The 20186-nt window shown below is 41.4% G+C and overlaps 1 protein-coding gene across 1 annotated transcript in view; it reads right to left on the bottom strand.

The window, feature by feature from the left end:
* Positions 1–20186, bottom strand: part of LOC135948217 (solute carrier family 2, facilitated glucose transporter member 3-like) — a 195301-nt gene that overhangs the window by 62708 nt on the left and 112407 nt on the right. The window lies entirely within an intron of this gene.

The following is a 20186-nucleotide window of genomic DNA, read 5'->3' as shown; positions in this document are numbered from 1 at the left end:
AAAGAAAAAATATGAAATCCTTGTAAAAACCCACCACTTGTCCTCAAAATTTACAAAAATTCTACCCTGGATTGGGTCAGAAAAATTATCAAACCAAAAACAAAACGTGACGCAAATATGCTGTGAGCCGATACCAAGCAAAAAGCAATTTATAAAGGGCAAAATTAATCAAGCACCGCACACGTTTTGCGCTCACTCATGCGGTTTGATGCATAATAGATAAGCACACGAGAGGCTGATCGAAACAGACATATTTGCGTTTGCCTGCTCGTGTTGGTCGGGACGCGCTCGGCCTAATTTGGATTCGGCTATGCAAATTTTAGTCCCGTGTCTGTCCGCGTGCCGCCAGAGAAAAAGGCAACACGCTCGCACGCACGCACGTAGGCTGCGTCTCGCGGGGCGAAACTCGGCCAGCAGAGCAAACAATTAACCATCGGGCCCCGGCACTCGCGTATGTGTATATATGTGGTCTGCAAATATGCCGGCCGGCCCACTAGGGCAATACCTGCGTCCGGCCAAATTAAAATTAATAGTCAGCCACACTAGTGGCATACATAATATTCATGGCGCCGACGCCGGCCATTAACAGAGAGAGAGAGAGAGCGCGCGTTATTGTTTGCGCTAATTAATGACGCGCTTTGTCACATAATTGCGCCGCTTGCCTCGCGATAAATGCAATTCCGTGCGGCGCAAAGTATCTTTGTGTATTGTGTAATTTGCGGATTGCTCGCCGTTTCGATGCTTAATAGTCCGAGCACTAGTTGTGTCCACTGGAAAAACTTGTTGGTGCATGGCCGCACTCTATATGCTTCCACGCGGCAGAGTGTATATTTCAGCCTGATGTCATATCCTAGTGTGCACGTGAATTATGTACGGGATTCCGTGCAATTTATTTAATGGCAGGCCTGCAATTGTTTCACAACTTTACGGTTAACTCTGTTAAGCGGGTGTAATTTTGCTTCGTCAGTGCCAAAAATAATTTTTAGGCAGAAATCCAATTAAGTTTCACATTTTTAGCTGGATAATTTTGCCCCAACACAAAATAAATTAAAAATTCACCAATTGTATACAAACCGTTAATGTTCGAAGCTGCCAACGGATGGCGCTACCGTATACTTTCGTAATAAATTTAATTTTAAGGCACTTCCGCTGCGATATCAGACTCAATCTTGCCACTGTGCATTCTTCATTCAATAAATTTTCTTTTGATGTGCTAAAAACCAAAATCAGTCCAGCCATTCGCTGTAAAAGCGTTGGAAAAGATTTTAAACTTCTAAAAATAGTTTTTCACGATTCTATGGCGGTTGGCTTAACCGATTTTGGTTTTCAGCACGTCAAAAGAAAGCATATTAAGTAAAAAATGCTCAGTGGCAGGATTGAGTCTGAAATCGCAGCGGAAGTGCCTTAAAATTAAATATATTACTAAAGCATACGGTGGCGCCATCTGCTGGCGGCTTTGAACACTAAAAGGGTTTATACAACTTTTCAATGGGACAGGTAAATCCAATAATGAAGGCAGAAGCACACATGGATGCCATAATTTACCAGTTGAAATCAAACTAAACTTCCTGTTCCTGGTTGTGGCGAGCCGTGTATTTTTATTTCTTCAGAAATTTCCTGCTCCATTTGTTACGCTTTCCTTTCCCTTTTTAAAACTAGCAAGGAAAAACTGCTACTTAGCTTCACTATAGTTTTTTTGCACCACAACAAAACTCTCTGCACCGTTGCTTTTAATTACGCGGGGTCTCGCTTTGCGGTTTATCCGATGCTGGCAGGATGACTCTAATCATTTTTCATGGAGTGTGCATAAGTTGAGTTTGCACTCGAGGAGAATAGCCCGTTGTTTCTAGCCATGCACTCATTACCGAGAAAGCAGCCGCCAGAGATTTGCTGGAGAAGTAGCAACGGAGCTTTCGCACAGCAGGATGCACGCCCGCTCTCGCAAACGCAAAATACACACCGCGAGCAAAAAGCGGATGAGCAGCTATACGTGCCAAGTAATAGCGCCCATACAATTCAGGCTCCGCGGGCATGCGTCTAGCTCAATATCAAAGCGAGCAGCAGACACTTCCATTTAGACAATTCGGTTGCTCGACAAAATCTGAAACAAAATAGTACGTTTAGCATCGGATTTGGAAATAGGCCAGATGTTTTCCAGGCTTAAAACAAAACATGCAGTTTTAGCTGGGCTTTTTATTGATTTCGTTATCTTTGACAGGACAATCCCTCATGTTGTCGTTTTGTCTCGTCCTCAGCAAAATGCACGAACGAATCGGGCGAACGAGATTCTAGAGGAAAAACGATTAGCAAATTAATCCATCCAATACAAACAAAATCACGAGACTAATTTTCTTGTAAATACTTAACAAAGTTCACATGCTAAATTAAATCTTTCTGATAAGCTCTGGGGGCCGGATTCACGTGACGCGCAGATATGGCGTCTGGTAGAGTATACGGCGGGAAGTTACAAACGTAAAATGAAATTGGCTTGGAAAAGGTCTAATAAATGTATCGTGAAAATACCTTCAGCTCAATTAATTTTTGTATTGTTATTTCTTTACTAACAGCTGATTAGCCCGGTAATTGGCGAATCGACCGTTAGATGACACATCATGCCAATGAAAATGTAACAAAATACGCGGGAATGAAATTATTAGGTCGCCACGCCTCTTTTTCGACGCTTCTGATTGGCCGCTGGACTGTCTCCTGATTGGCCTCCATTATTTCGACGCCATATTGACTTCTGACCGGCGGGAAACCAACACAGATCGCAACCTGGCCCCCGGTGCAGATTAATACAATCTCCTCAACGTTCCAATTTTTAAATTATTTATCGTATTTTGCTTTACCAAGATTGCATCTATTTTCATTCAGCTGTTGGTCCATTTCAAAACATTTTTTATGAGCAATGGATGGACAAGAAGACCACCAGTCTTTGTCTCTGCTTCCAAGAATTTAGCTGTGCTGCAACCGCTACACGTGCCTACCCTTTTCGGCTGGTTATTTGCCGTTCGTCTCAAATTCTGGCTAAAATCCAACATCATCGTCAAATTGACCTTTAGCACATCAGGTCACGTCAATTTGCGTTGGTCACGTCGGGTGGTCACCAAATGTGGGGGAACCACTACATTTGCTAAAAACACTGCACGGTTGCAATTTTGACAATTCTTGCCAAAAACGCAGTGCTGTAAATTCTGAAAAAATGCTATTCTTTTCGCATTTTTTGTCAATTAAAATTCGGAAGTGCCTGTTTTAATCAGGCACAAAAGGCAGCCTCTTTTTGTTCTCTGGCCCATTATGTGGATGCTCGTGAGTCGTGAGCAAAGCAGGTAGCACCGAAAAGCAGTTCATTACGCTGCCGTTTTTTCCTTTTTCACGCAACCTACCGGATTTGCGCCGACAAAAGTTGTCAGGAAAATAGCTCCTAGTTATTTGCAATGTGCTGGAGCCATTGTTATTTTTGTTTCCTTTGTCTCACTGTCGCTGCTGCAAACATCCCTGGCCGCGCGACAAATGAATGAAAGCGTCTGCCTGCCACCACAAAGCATTATCTAGTCCAGCGCTACAAACGCCCCGCTTGCACTATAAACACCAGCCACATACGCGTCCTAAACTAGTTTTGTGCGTGAGCACCGAGCAGTACATACACAAATATATATTTTTGTTTTCACGTATATGTTGGCTGCTTTTGTTCATGTTCTGGCAACGAAATTAGCTCAGAATTTACTACGGCTGCGAGTGTGTATCCACTCGCTTTATCGCGATTGTCAACTGACAGATTGTTTGTCAACGGTAATTAATACCGCGTGCGTGTACTTTCCAGTGATTGGATTTCCTCGCATTCTGCAATTGTTTCATTGAAGGACTACAATGCACCTAATTGGTTCCAACAACACCTGTGGTTATTTGTGATGGTTTTGCAATCCAAGCAAAGCAGGTGGGTCATATTGGCTGTTAGTATTACAATTCAGTCTGACGAAGGAGGTATATGATGTCATAGTAATACTGGTCTTGATTTCAAAAGTGGGTTCTGTGTGCTGGCTGGTGAATTGATTTTTATCCGATACATTTTGTACCTCTGTTGGATGTGTAGAACAGCATCAGGTAAAATATCTTAAAGACACCATCTTTGACGAAGTTTCTGAGAACACCAATCGATTCTTGAGGGATGTTTTTTGCGACCAAAAAGTCGAGCGCGACGTGCGAACATTTTCCCCGCCAAAACAATATGCGAATACGAGAGCTGCGCATGCGTCAGAGCTGGCTGGATCTGACAAAGAAGTCATTCTCTCTGCAAGTGTTCAAACCAGCTCTCACGCATGCGCAGATCTCACATTCATAATGTTTTGGCGGGAAAAAGGTTCGCACGTCGCGCTGGACTTTTTGGTCGGAAAAATATTATCTCTACCTGATTCGACCTTCAAGAATCGATTGGTGTGCTCAGACACTTCATCAAAGGCGGTCTTTAAATGAAATAAATGCCCTTTTGACCTCCTTTCACGCATTTCGTCAATAAGAGGGGATTAATTTCAAACCAACTAAGTGAATGGGAGCGGCAAGTTCAAAAGGCAAGAAGTTGCTAATTACGTAATTAGAAGTAATCAGAAAATTATTAAGTAGTGCTTCGTCACTGCACAATGGACTTGATGGAATTAACTTTTTCCGTGAACTATGCATCTCGTGCAGTCAACGTAATTGCTTTAGAAATATAAAGGCACTTTGCCTCTGAAAGAAGTGCATTATCCTCCTTGAGTCCCGCGACGATCTAAATTAACTGGTGCAGCCGGAGGAAAAGTCGAACAAGGGAAGCTGCTCTCTTTGAAACAATCCTGTGCGCTGAAAATGAAAAATTTCTTCATCACTCACTCACTCAGCAGCCCTGATCGCCCCTTAATTCCTGACATAATTGGATTCTCTGCAGTAGAAAGTGTTTACGCAAACTTTTGTTGCAGCTTTCCCCTAGCCTCCATTCATGCCCGAGAATTCTTGGCTGTGTGTGTTTTTCTGCGTTGTTATCTCCTTCGACAGCAGGGCCATCCTTTTTTAATAACGTTCGCTGGCAGCCCGCATTTAAAACTTTGCCAGCCAATATTATCTCTGTGCGTGCACATATATACCGATAATTCTCGCGGAACTCTTCATAATAGGCCCACTTTGTGTTTACTTTAGTTCAAGTTTGATATTGTGTTTGGCAGGAGAAGAGAAGAAGATGAGTTAGTTCAATGAAAGCAATTTTTGGCCGAACTCAAGGAGGAGAAAGATGGTCCATCGGTAACTTCTTTCTTCATTTTCAAGAAGCTCTTGAAATGTTGCTTCTGACACTGTAGTAATGATGCTCACGTCAATTTTTTTATAAAGAAAGAAAGATCAGAGTTGAAATTTAATAATAAAATAAATTCCAATTCGCTGAAATGCGATTTTAATTTTCTAATTGACAGACAAGTACCAAACTCGTCAGCAGTTAATGAATGAAGCTCAACGAAGAGATTGGGACTTTATTTTAAGATCTGAGCACGTAAAAATCTTCAAGCACCAATTAAATTTTCCTTTTCATATTCTAATTGGTAAGAAAATCTCTTAATTATAAACAGCAGTCAAGATTTGACAAAAATAACCATCGATTCATCATTCATTACAATCAGTGAGTGTTTTCAGCATGGCTTCCTTCCTTTTTTCATTCGGTTTAGCGGTCATATTATTAGTTCGCTGTGCAGCTGTTGGTCGCACGCCTGCTCACTCGGTTCGGAATCACATCCAGCAGTTAATGTTTGCAAATATACACATGGCTGGAGCCCCAAGGTGCTTATTATGCAGCATATATTAGGCAAAGTTGGAATGATCTTTGAGACTCGGCTACGGTGCTTCTATAAAGCATTATTACTAAAGTTGATATTGCACATGCTCGAGAGAGTCAAAGCCTCTTATTATGTTGCGCTTTACCTGCCTTTTGTCTCTTGCACCACACTGCTTTGCATGCTAATTTTCCCTGGCTGGTGCGAAGCGAGTTCATTTCTGCCCCTCACGTAAAATACGGTTTATCTAACAAACGGCAGCATGTACACTTACCGAGATTGCTTGAAATTAGTTTGAATTGCAACTTGCAATTATCGAGAGAAAAAAATCAATTAATTGCTATAGCAATTGACTGGACTGATTATTGTAAATTTATACGCAACTCGTTTTGCTCTCATTTTGTTTTTTACTTGGTTTCGAATATCTGGAAATTGTTCTATATTGAAAACTCGATCAATAATTTTTTTAAACGTATTCCCAACATCATCTCGGCAATTAAAATAAAAGCCACCGAGTCGGAGAAGCATAAAAACCCTAATTAAACGTCTGCATTCCCCACGGAATTGTACATATTAAGTACCGACAGTAAATATCCAGAACGACATTTTTACAGATTTTTCAAGGCGGTTGCCACGAGTGATTGAGTTAAGAGGCGCCATTACTCGACTCATTGTGCCTCTTTATTTGTCTTTTTACTGGTTCCTTGAGAGGCTGGCGTTGCTCCATCAAAAGCCGCACCCACGCCGAAATTAAACGCGCAGAATTTTTATAAGCGGCGTCAAACAACGGCCTACATCAGCAGCATCAGATTTTTTATCGGTCTCCAGGGCAATTAAAGCTCGGGGAGTTTCAGACTATTGGTGACCGCGAAAAAAGAAGGACGAGCAAATATATACAGGAAAAAAGAAAATGTGTTGCTGGTATGTATGTACAACATCATAAATATATGCTCAGTAAAATCATCTCAAGCACGGGAATAGCTGAAGAAAATGGTGGACGGAAAGTTTATTAGCTCTTAAAATATTCGCTTGGTTTAAAATTGCTTGGGTGCCTCAACTTTTGATGTTTGATGCACTGCTGCGCATATTTCAAGCAAAATATAGTTAGGAAGTATGCAAATTTCCAAGAGTTCACGCATCAGGGATTTTGTAATTTGAAATAGAACTGGAGTGACTGCAAAAGCTCAGCAGCACGCGAGCGCACTCAAAGAGTTTTACTTGCGGAAAATAGAGCAAGCATATTAATCCGCGCTTAAGTCGGCTATTATTGCTGCTGCACTTCATATTTTCTTCATCTGCCGAGCTTGGTTTGATGTGACGTTTTCGAGCGGGAAATGAAACTCTAACTGCGAGTGAAAAGATTTCTTCTCCATCGAGATATGCAGTTAAACACACAGCTATGCGCTTTTGCAGGGATTTCTTCGGATGAGTTTCTCATTTCAAAGAAATGGCTTCACACAAATGAAAATTCGCATTTGTTTCTTCATTTTTATCTATAATAAAGTCATATCATGACAGAGAAATGAACACGCGGTAATAGGTACGCTTTTATTTGCGAAACAATCTTGTAAAGAGGTTTTCATCAAGTTCTGTGAAAGAACAAGAAGCATCATTGTAAAGAAACACAAGACTGTGATTGCAAATTCTGCAACAGGAGAGTTAAGTTGTTGATATATGCCTATAAGGTTATTTCTCAATATTTCTACAGAATAGGACATTTCTAAATCAGAAACGTGGAAAATTAAAAAGCACAATACACCGAGGAAGCTGCTTCTGATTCATTCAAACATTGAAATTAATAATTAGGAGCCTGTTTTAGTAGGCCAATAAAATATAATTTAAATTATAAACTATCCACAAAACGATTTACAGTTGATTTCATGAAAACAGAAGGCATTTGCCAACATGAAAAATATTTTTGGTGCCTTTTTCAGAGTTCAATAATTGGGGAATTAGTTTTGATTTGTGATTTAAAGTTCACTAGCTCTTAGGTTAGGCGCCTTAGTTGGTTAGATGCGATCACTAATGAACAAGTCACTCACACCGAAATATGCATCTGAGTGATGAGTGATGGAGTCCAAAGTTGAGCAAACTTTCAGCAAAGCACCAACTGCGCTGCAGCCGTGGTCTCACGAGAGTTACAAACTTGGACGTAAACTCCAGGAAAACTGAATCGCCGATATAAGCTGCGGGCAGGAATGACGAAGAGCGAGAGAAAGCTACACGAAACAAGGAGCGATTTTTCTTTTTACATGACGAAGAATCACGCGGCTGCTGATTTGTTGCCGCCTCGAGAGCCCTCGGAGGAGACTTGCTGACTCCTCTCGCACTTCGTTAGCCACTTTTCTATGCAAGCCATAATTAAACTGGCAAGGCAATCGTAAACTTTTGAAATACGACGTGCTGATGATAAAAAAAGGAATAAAGCGCTTCAAGGCGCTAACTTTTATTACGCTCTCCTTATTTGCGTAAGATGCTCCATATTCCTTGAGAGAGCTTTTTATTTTTGTATAGTTTTGAAGCAAGCGCTCGATCGCTGATTAAATTATTGCAGCAAGATTTAATTAGTATTGAAGACATCGTGTTCTTGACATGAATTCATTAAAACCTTTAATGTGTGCTTCGTTCCTCATTCTGCAAAAGGTTTTTTATACCTCCCAATGAAACGGCTCTTTGAACAATCTTCATTTTAATATGACTAAGAAACGGATCCTTCGTTGTATTGCAAAATTGTTCCTTGATCAGTCAGTTTTTTCTACCAATTTAGATTTTAACATTTAGTGCAACTGCCATCTGGAATTAAAAGCAAAAAATTGAGTTTCCACTTTCCAATAAGCAGCATAAATCAACTTTCAACTAGATCAGCACTCGAGGGTTGGAAATGTTGCTCGCGAAATACGAAGAATATATATATATGCGAAAAATGGATTCGCGTTGCGAAGATGCAAAGTGGGACGAGTGCATGACGTGAAATATTGCTCTCGGAATTGATTCCACGCGGAGAAGGTTGACACGCTTCTAGGCATCTATACACACACGCTATTGATGGGAGTTCGATCATGTAGCAGCGTGTTTGTTGCTCCACTCTCACGTGAATGTATAACATTGCACCGTGAATACTGCAGTAGTAATTTCAAAAAGTACTCCATTCCGCATGCAGGGGGTATTTTGACAATGGCTTCACGCTGATTAAAAGATTGCAGAGGCAGCACTGCATCAGCAGGCAGCTCGCACAACAACTTTGTTAATGGAAAGGCGAAATGGAATATATGGATTTTGCACTTTCCTTTGCACTCCTGTTTATTTCTAAAACAGGAGTGCCATATTATAAAATGACAATAATTTTAAAGTTGAAGTGCAGACCAAATTTATTAATATTTAGAACTGACAAATTATTCCAACGTGTGTACATGTATTGTGGGAATGAATCTCGATCAGAACAACAATCAGTGATTCGGACGAGTTAATCGAGCCAAAAATTGATTTCTCTGCCAACCGCGTCGGAGGCTGGCCGGCTGTCTTTCAAGAGACGAGGGAACAAATTCCATCCCGATTCGCGCAAATTGAAAATCTCCTTGTCATCCACTCAGGTAGAAATAATCTTTGAATCCAATTGCCTCGCCTGAGTGGAGCTGCAGTCTGTCCTGATTTATTTAAGGCGTCGCCTCCTCCACTGGTGTGACAGAGGCTTTGCTCGCCGCAGAGTGCACAGGCAGCCGACGAGCCACCAGGCTTGAGTGATGATTCCAAAGAGAAAATACGCCACGATAGCACCGCCTTCTGATTATTTCCTGCTGCTTTCACGATACACAGAGGCACTTCTCGCCGACTCGTTCAAATTATTTTTATTTCCAACGTGATTTTTCTGCCTGGTTGATTTTGCGTCTTTTCTTGCCGCGTTTGGCTGCCGCAGATTAAAATCGCATCTTCGCCGTCTCTTTCTACAGCCAAAAAGAGTTTGAATACTGTGCACTCACCCCCATCTTTATGGCGGGGAATTGAGATCGTATTGATTCGGCATTTTACAACTTACAGCGTGTAGTAATGATCTCTAAAATGAGAAAACGTTAATGGAAAAATCGATAAAAAATATATTCAACAAATAAAAAAATGTAAACGGATTTTCTTCACATTTGTTTCAAACAAAAAAGGATGAAATTATAAAAAATATGAATAATATTTAACTCTATTTTTAAGAGTGCAGCAATGCCATCCTGATCTGATAATTAAAAGCTCGTTTATATTTGTATCTTTCAATTTTGAAATTAGATTGCGTGAAGGAAGCTTTAAATGACCGTCTTTGACGTAGTTTCTGACCACACCAATCGATTCTTGAGGGTCGAATTAGGTTAAGTGGATATTTTTTCCAACCAAAAAGTCCAGCGCAACGTGCGAACTTTTTTTCCCGCCAAAACAATATGAATGCGAGAACTGCGCATGCGTCAGAGCTGGCTGGATCAGACAAAGAAGTCATTCGTACAGCTGCGGTCTCTCTGCAAGTGCTCAAACCAGCTCTGACGCATGCGCACTTCTCGCATTCTTATTGTTTTGGCGGGAAAAAAAGTTCGCACGTCGCACTGGACGTTTTGGACGGAAAAAATATCCACTTTACCTAATTCAACCCTCAAGAATCGATTGGTGTGCTCAGAAACTTTGTCAGAAACGGTCTTTAATGTTTATTCTTAAATTAACTAATATTTTTAATCTTTTCTAAACCCTATTTCTAGTCTCAGCAAATATTTGGTAATTTATTTTAATCTTTGTCATAGAAAGGACAACTGTTCTACAATGATTTTTAATACTCCTTTTGGTGCCATTCCCTTACACGAATGAAAATGTTACAGATATTTAACTGAATGTGATTGGATCAGCCTCGACGCCCATTAAAAAGTTCCGTTTTGACGCGTGAAGTTCACTCCACGCACTTGAAATGCTACAAAATCGATCTCATTGCTTGCGTCGAGTCCGCTAATTTGCCATGTTTTAGTGTTTGCACATGCACAAACGCGTGTTGGTGACGTGCCGAAAGAAGCCGGCCGGATATAAATATGAGCTCGTCGCGCGTCATCACCGCACGCCGTTGAATAATTTAGACGAACAGCGCAATGAATTTCGCCGCGCTCGGCTGGATTCTCTCGCTGCTCTCAAATTGCTCTCTGCTGTATGAATAATTATATTTTAACTCTTGAGTTTGTACACTCTAATGCATATTTGAGTGTACGTGCTTAATTATATAGCGCGCGCGCACACACACACATTCACCTCTCGTAATGTATTTTAATGCACGAATAATGTATGGGCGGCGGCTCACGAGAGGCAGCCAGCCCATCACTTTGACACACGTGCATTCTCCAGCTAAGTGCTGCGCTCGTGTTAATTAATGTGTGTTTGCAAACCTCTGACCCCTCACTAGGAATCCAATCTGCGCCCATCGACGGCTCGTCCATCGTGTATGTACGAAAAGCGATCCCGACACATTCGATGGCGTGTCGCTGGAGAGAAGGAGGCGAAAGTGCAATTTATGTGCAACAAGTATTTGATTTATCTCACACCCCCGGAGGAGATAGATTTATGCGTTTGTGACGGCCGTTCTCTTCAACGTGGTGTATCGTCTAGGAAATAGTTTAATGTGATTTTCAGAAGGCATAAAGGAAAGGGCAGAAAGCATAAACTGTATAAAAAAAACTTTCATAGCAAACTGTCTTAATAAGCGTTGACCCAATTTTTACTTTGATAAAACATATGTTTAAAGCATTCTTCACAGCGTCATTGCAATGGGAGGTATTTAAGCATTTCAGGGATCTTTTACTGGTTGCCCAATGTCAGAGATGGCATAAAAGGGGGTTAATTAAGCGACTTAAAAAGATAAAATAGCATACAACGACCTTAAATTTTTCAAAAAGTGTGAGTGTGGTGAAACTGACTTTAATGAATCGTCCAGGGTCGCGTTCTCAGGGGTGATAGTGGTTTGCATCCGCACCTCCAGCTGCCACCGACTCGCAGCGTTTTCTTTCAAATTCGTAAAACCCTGGTGCTCAAAGACTGCACTGCCGCGCAATTTCCCGCTCTTCAGAAGCAGCAATTGTGGAGTAAATTTAAAAATGTTTTTGTGATCGTCTAAAATAGTGCTAAATTAATATTCAAACGGGCGCAGCGCGATGACTATGGTCTGATTTATCGGTTTTTCGCTAGCATCGTTGCCTTTTTTCATCTGTATGCTACCCAACCTATCCATTAATGAAAAATAAACTAAAATAATAATAGTAACGGGCTAGCTGGCGCCACTAGCTGGTTTTCTCACCTTTCTTTCGGCTTTAGGGACAAATGTCTGGCTCTTAAATGAAAAACCTTGCTGCGGGTTGGCAAAAAGATGGCCGTGATTGGGCCTAAGCCCCTCTGCGGTCAGTCCGGCCCAATATTAACCGTTATCGGGACCCGCGGTCCTGGACAAAGGTTCCAAAAAAATATTCTAGAATAGAAACAGCCATTTTATTGGAGTGTGTTCGGGAAGCGAGGAGAAAGAGATGCAAAGAAAGAATTTTCGGAGCACCCATCTTACATATTTTACCGATGAAGGTCAATCATCGCCATTCATGCAGAAAAAAATATCAAGAAGAGAACCCTTGAAGAGCGGTTATGTGCAACAGCTCGTTGAATTCAAACGTCGCCGATGCAAAGGTGTATTCAAACGTGAGCTATGCAGAACAGAAGTGGGATTCCCAGCGCATATACGGAAAGGTAAAGATTGTCGTTGTAGAATGTCGCATTGTACTTATGTACGCACAAAGAAAACCTCGCTCTCGTCGGCCATGCATGCATGTCTGCTACGTGCGGCGGAGGAGTGAATTTTGCGTGCTATACGTACGGTATATTTCCACGTGGCTGCTTCTTTCGTTACAATACACATGGCGATGAAAATGCATGAATTGATGTGTTCAAAGAACCATTTAAAATTGTGTCTCGCTATGCAGGAGTTTTCAAACGCGTAATTACACTTTCATAATTATCAAGAACCACACAGCGGCAGGCAGAAGAGAATGTTAATCAGGAAACGTATATAAATTTTGATTTGCGATAGCAATATTGGTGAATCAGGGACGACAAAGTTAAGCCATCAGCAACTGGTTGAACAATACACACACAGCCATTTCCTAATTGGCTTGCAGCTCGAGGCCACCTAATCAGCAGTGTGCTGGAAAATATCTTTGCGGTCTTCTCTTTGCTCTTTAGCAACGTTAAATTATTATATCAAGTGGATTATAGCTGTTGCTAAATCTCGTCTGGACCTCGAGGGTATCGAGTGGATGCTAAGAAGCACTTAAAGGTAAATGAGAAAAGTTGCATAGCGAGTCTTGGGAGACGCAACCGTGGGAGTAAGTAGAGCACACATTCTCCGCATTCAAAGCGTTGTTGCCTGATGAATTTCGGGCTCGGTAAAAAGTTTGGTCCGCTCCAACGCGTTGCAAGTGCTCCTTTGCACGGGAGATGAATATTAACGAAAGACCTAGCGTTTTTGCGCCGAGCGCAAAGTGAAAGCAGAATTAATAATACAGGCAAACACGCGCGGACTTCAGGTAGGAGAAAAAAAATCCCGAAATGGAAATTCCGCTCCGCTGGCTGAATGTCGTGCGCGCGGCTAATGGCGCGGCATGAGAGACTTTTGATCATCGCACGCAGTGAGAGTGTTCTTGTTTGTTGATTTTTCGGCTGCAGAAATAACGCGAGAAAGCTGCTGTTTGCGCAGCCATTCACTTCATCCAATTAAAATTCCCCTTCGAGCAGCCAATTGCACACGCAACCGCGATCAAATATTTGCCCAAATTACGAAACAAAAGCTTCCGGCCGGCGAGAGGGAGTTGAAACATTATTTGTACTTGCACGAGGAAGAGTTGAGTTTGCAAAATTCACTCTGCAAACTTGCGCAATTAACGGTGATTGAATTTTAGCAGTTTTAGCTCTGTAGGACGTACCGTTGAATGGTTTTTAGAGCTTACAATTTCCTGGAAGTTTGTTTTCTAAGCTCAGATGATTGCCTAGTGGAATTATCAGCTTGTAATAAGTTCCGCTGAAAATGTGAATAGGCATTCCGCTCGACACAATTGCAAAGCGGATTGTATACCTTTATTAACAGTGAAACTGTAGCTCAAGAAACTTACTACTTCCGTTTCATTCATTATTTATTGACGATAAAGGTATAGGTAAGCTTTTAGAAAGGAAAAGGTTCTTAGAAATGATGAAACACTACATCTGCGCGGAGGTAATTAAAAATGATGGGCAGCTTCGATTGAATTTTGAAGTGCACTGAACACCAAAAATTCACTTTTTTTGGTATGTTGACTACACAATAAAAATAAAAACTCAACGCGCAGCATTAGCTGATGAGAATATTTTAATGGACAGCCGTTGATAACGATTGACTGCACTCCCTGCTGAGCTCAATCAAGGAACGTAATCTTTTGAAACCCCACTTCGAAGATATTTAAAAGAGAGAAAACTCGGCTTCTTTTGACATAAAAAAGCAGAAGTAAAAAAATCATATTTACTAAGTTCTATAGATCTTTCAAAGAAAATTATACATAAATACTTTTTAAAAAATCTTTAAGCATATTTTCCCTACCAATAATTATTAGGAATTATATGTATGGGCGGGACAATTTTATAGCAAATTCAATTAATTGAACTTAAACATATCAAATATTTATTTGTAAATCTGCCTGTGAAGCAGCAAAAGCCACACCAGGGTTAAAAATGCTATCGATCGCGCCACTAGTGATCGTCATTTGCGTTCCTAGCTTTTCGTTTGTGCCAAATTTTTCTTTTTGCCAAACGCCCGCCTCTTCCAGGTCCAAAATAAGTTCAGACGGCGAGTAACACACAACAATCACGAAATGTAGAAGCAAATGAAAAAATACTCTCGACACTGCACAAAACGAGGACGCCAACAGCAGACGCGGTGGCAGAGGCCAAATGGAGAAGCCACCCTCCACGTTTGCCGCCTTATTACTTTCAATATATGCAGAGATGCTTTTTGCCGCTGGAGTAGGCGACCCCATGATCGTCGTTATTTACCGCGCAGAGTTGTTTTGCACGCGCTTGGACGTGATTCCAAGTGGCACCAGCCGAGTGTAATGTGGGTCGTGCAGGATGAAATAGTGCGGCGACCGGCGTGAAAGTGGCTTACAAATCGGGTTCGTAACCCAGGTGGCTTGACAATGAGACCAATAAGGGCGCAATCGAGATTGCAACAACTGCGTACATCTAGCCGGGCCAAAAGGGTAATCTGTTAGACTATATATTTAAAACAGCGTTTTTTCGCACTGTTCTTTCTCTTTTAAAAAAAACTCTATCGCTGGTCGATCGTTAATGAGGCCAATTTATTCTATTAATCTCCTTAATTTACCTAGAATTTGTTTGTTCCCGGGTAAATAGGGGATATAGCATTCTGAAATTGTTAACTAGTAAATTTACAATTGTGATTGATGCTTTTTGTGAGTATTTTGGTAATAAATATTTAAAAAACCTGTCCATTTTTATAAAAGACTATAATCTTCCTACCTCATAGAGACTGTATCGATTAAACAATTAAGTACAAACTCATTTTGTCTGAAATTTCAATAAATTGGATAAAATAAGAATTAGAGTCTTTTTATTTTAGTTTTTTACTGGAGGAATCTTCATTTGCGGTTCTGAAAACGATTGGTAGGTATATATTAGGTCCTATATTACATATTTCCGGCGAGATAATTGATCAAGTTTCCCGCATCTTCGCTCGTCTGACTTATAGAGAGCGTGAACGGCTCCTCAGGGGCAATCAAAGCCACGCTCGAACGCGTGTATCAATCGAGGAAGCCTATCAATTAGCTCGTCGGTGGCAATGCACGCGGCAGAAGCGCACATTATGGCGGCTTGCTTGCTTGCTGCTCGCCTTGACGTTCGTAATTAAGTAAACAATAGCGGCGATCCAATTAGAGCGAATGCACTCATGCTCACGTCTCTAAATATTTAATTAATCAAGATACAGTTTGCATTACGGCGAAACAAAACACATGCGCTCGCGCCGAGCGAACAAACGCGCGCGCCACATCAAGATTTGCACTTTATGCATATACACACTCGCGCTGGCTTCGGCAAATACACATCGAGAGAGAGAGAGAGAGAGAGAGCCCTAATTATTAATTCAGCCATTCGACATAATGGAACTGTAATTTATATCGGATAGCGGTGTACACGAACGACGTGTTTTCACAGCAAACAACATTAGGAATTCCAGCTGAACCGCGAAACGCGACATTCCAATTAATTAAAGGATTTAACTGCAATTTATGCTCCGCGATTATCCACTCGCTGGACGGCAACAATAGTCCATTCGTTAGCGAATAATTCCGCCATGCACATATGATATTATTAGCCAACGCAACGTGCATGGAAATTATACTGTTGCTTATTAATCAGCAAATGCAATCGGATCCAGATTAGTGTTGAATGCAATTCCGAGGACAATCCCACGCCGCTCCAGTTTTCCAAAACTTTGATTGCACCTGACAGATTGCGCGCCTTTGAAGTGGCGCGCAGTTGATTTGCTAATTCTGCATAACTTTGCCGCACACCGCCGTGCCGGGGTTTAATCATGGACTGTGGACTTGCTGGAAAATTGCATTTCGAAATCATTACTAACTAGACTCTCTTACTGCACCATAGAAATGCATGGACTACGCTGGCGACTCAGCCTGCAGCGTTAGTTCCCCGTTCTGTTCGCTGCTTGAGCGAGCAACACGTGCCACATTTTTGTTGGGAATTTCTTTTAAAGCTAGTCTGCTGTGTAATGAATTCAGAGGGAGTTAAAGTTTTAAAATGTAATTTAGCAAAAGAACGTTTCGCTCGGGGAAATTTAACGGACTTGTCTCGTTAAGAAAAACCTATAATAGGGTTAAAAAGTTAATAATTTGCCAGACCGGCAAAGGCAAAGGCAACACCTTAAATTTTACGTACAAAACCATCCGAAATGTTTCAAGAAGCTGTCGAAGTATGCAAATTACGAATGGTCCATTTCATATGAAATTAAAAATCCTGGACTAGCCGTTTAATAATTAAATTAATGCCAATGAATGATCACATAATGTTCAATTAAGAGATTCAACACCCGGCGAAAGCCATTAGTGCTAGAAGTCGCCAATAGATGGCACCAGCGGACAATTTCGACCTTAAGGCAATTCCACTGCGATTTCTAAACCTTGAATGATTTATTTTGATGTGCTGGAAACTAAAATCAGTTCAACTAAATGCCGTAGACACGTCAGAAAGAATTTTGAAGTTTAAACACATCAAAAGAATAAGGGGAAGAATGCACAGTGGCAGGATTGAGTCTGAAAGTGGATAAAATTTAAAGTAACCGCTGGCGCCATCTATTGGCGGCTTTGAACACAAAGGGCTTCCGCAACTGGTGAACGGATAAAAGTACACTGAGCAAAAAATCGACAAGACTTTGTGACCCAAAAAGAAAAAAAACTATATACATATAATTATTAAAAAAAATGTAGGCCATCAACGTTATTTTAGTCCTGAGTCTTCTACAAAGAAATTAAAAAAAGCATGCGCTCCGCATAGGCAAGCCAGGAATGATGTGAACGCGTTGCCGCAGAAGATTACACAGGATGAAAGTGGCGCGCGCGAGAGAAGAGAGAGAGCGGGGGTGCATTAATGCATGCGCGGACGAGTATGCGGTGTGTGCACATGCAGCCGCGATAATTCGAGCCCAACAATAACCGGCGCGTTTATATGCATCCATCACGTGCGAGAAGAGCGCGCGCCTCGTAAAAAAATTTATGACGTGAAAATGTTATGAATATAAAAATCAACGTATTCTGCTCGACTTTTTAATATTGTATGTGGCTTTCTCTTTCGCGTTTGCCTGAATTCTCTGGCAGCAGCCCTCAAATTTCGTTTGCACCGAGAGAGTCGGCAAAAATATCCAGCGGCGCAGCAAGAGAGAGGTCTAATCATCAGCTGCCCGCTCCCGCACGCCCAAAACCACATAAAGCAAATTATGCCGGCCGACGCGTGTGGTGTTGTCGGCCGGGCTTGTTTGCTCTCTGTAATTATTTCAATTTCCTGGCTTAGCTCGGCCTTTTTGTTGTTTGCTCTTGCTAATCCTCATATTTATTTATGCACAATCTTGAATGTTCCCTGCCAACGCTTTCGCTCTCTCTTCCGTGTGCACGCACGCACGCACGCGTTTCACTCGGCCGTGCTGAATATTTTAAGCTAAATTAACATTTCACAAGGTACAATTTAAATTTTATACAGCATTCCCTTGCATCTGCACTCTCTCCTCTCAAAATGACATTTTGCTGATTCGTTGAGGCGATCCATGAATTTCTTAGTAAATTAGAAACATTTTAATAATTAATTTAATGATGAATTAATCAGGATTTCTATCCTTTGAAATGACTTTTCGAAAATGAATGGAATTTGAAGAGAGATTTGTGTCGCAGGGAGAGTGAGCTTCAGGCTTATTATTTGTAATCTTGTTGATATTTTCCCAGCGCTGAGAGCGTTTTTAATGGTCTGTGAGGGAAAATCCATAAGAGTGTGCTAACAAGATGAAGACCGAAACTGCTAAATTTTTCACTTTTCCAACCGTGCAGTAGAAATCATCTGGTTTTTTTGGTTCCTTGCGGCTCGTGGCTTCCTCTCAACGCGGGAAATTGTCCCATCAGATTATCATAACAAAATTGTATGTGCTGCAGCTCAAATATCACTTTTGAATTTTCAATAGCTGAAATTTAACGACCTTTCACATTTTGCATAAACCGAAAAGATGTTCTCCTCAGAGACCGAAACTCGATTCAATTTTTAATCTAATAGCGATGATAAAAGATGTACATCTGCGAATGAACGCTATTGTGTACAAAATTTGGTGACGAAGAAGATTCTTTTGCTGTTCGCAATTCCATCACTTTGCCTCTTACAACCCACCCAGGGAGCACATTTTGTTGGCTGATTCTCGAGAGCAAGGCGTCGAATTACCATTCCGGCTCGTTTTCTCGCATTTTCCCCGCTGCGAGACTCTCGTTGCGTTCACACTAGGCTGCTCCAGCATCTTGTTTATAAATTCGGTTGATTCTGCAGTATCTGTTCGCCCGCGTGCAGCCGCTGCAAAATCGCCGGGCGCTCTTTAAAGTGACAGAGTGTCTTTCGAGCTTGGCTCAAAGCCAGTGCTGCTGCTGCTCCTCTCCCGGCGCAGCACACCGAATTCGCAAACCTTACATTCGAGAAGAGAAACCGGTTGCAAATAATAAATAATCCGCCTGCAACCCGAAGAAGTTGACTCGGATGCGCAGTTCGTTAATTTGCCGAATTTATTGTGTGCCCCGCGCGCTGCAGCCTCGCTCGGACTAATTTGAATAATTCACACATAGATCCTCCCACCCGCGCGCTCTTTGAGCTCCTGCTATACTGCCGCCGGGTGAAAAATTTGCCGAATACCAAAACAAATGCCATCCTGTTGGTGTTGGAGCAGCGCGCGGCCATTAACGTCGTCCAAATGAGCGGGCCCTCTTTTGTGCCAACTTCCATTGTAATTAACAGGGCATTTATAATGCTCCAAGGAACGCGCCAGGGAAAATTGTCGCCGGAGAAAAACACCTCTCTACGCTGCTAAAATCCGTTTTATTTGAATATTAATTATATTCTAACAAGCATTTAGAACAGTGATTGTTTCAATATTTTTACAGCTCTCTGAACTAACATTCCTAGAAGGATGAGTGAGATATTATTAATTAAATCGGTTTGACTAACCGATATAAAACTACTATGAAACACATTTACTTGAAAAAACAAATTCATTTTTTGTATGGCTGATTGTGAGTTTTTAATCAATGCAATTTTTTATTATTTTCAGCAGCGGGGACCAGTTTCGTGCTACGCGCAGATATGGCGTCCGGTGAAGTATAGCGCAAAAAAACGGTCACGTGAAAATGCGCGAAAAGAAGCAAGTTTTGGTCAATATGGTGACATAATTTGCATTACTCTTAACTAATTGCGTCTTTTGGATTTTAAAAACAAACTCTTGACACTCGTACGGCAATCCAAAGAGAGCTTTTTGCTTCCCACATTCAGACGCCATCTTGGATCTGCGCAGTGGGAACCAATTTTATCGCACATCTGGCCCCCGCTGATCTTCAGCTAATCTAAATTTTCTCTCTTACCTGCGTTGTTAATTAATTTTGCTCTTAAGAGAAAGCCAGAAAGCCGGCAAAGCACAAGGGAAATTACAAGTATATTTGTGTGATCGCACTTCAAAGAGCTCAGGATCCATAGAATAAATTCCTGCACGTGCAACAAAAATAGACAGAACATCATCGTTGTGAAGGAAGCAAAAAGGCAGCGGATAAA

The sequence above is a fragment of the Cloeon dipterum genome, chromosome 1, assembly GCF_949628265.1.
Source record: "Cloeon dipterum chromosome 1, ieCloDipt1.1, whole genome shotgun sequence".
Lineage (NCBI taxonomy): Eukaryota > Metazoa > Arthropoda > Insecta > Ephemeroptera > Baetidae > Cloeon > Cloeon dipterum.
The sequence above is the reverse complement of the archived record's forward strand: the minus strand, read 5'-3'. Positions and strand labels throughout refer to the sequence as shown.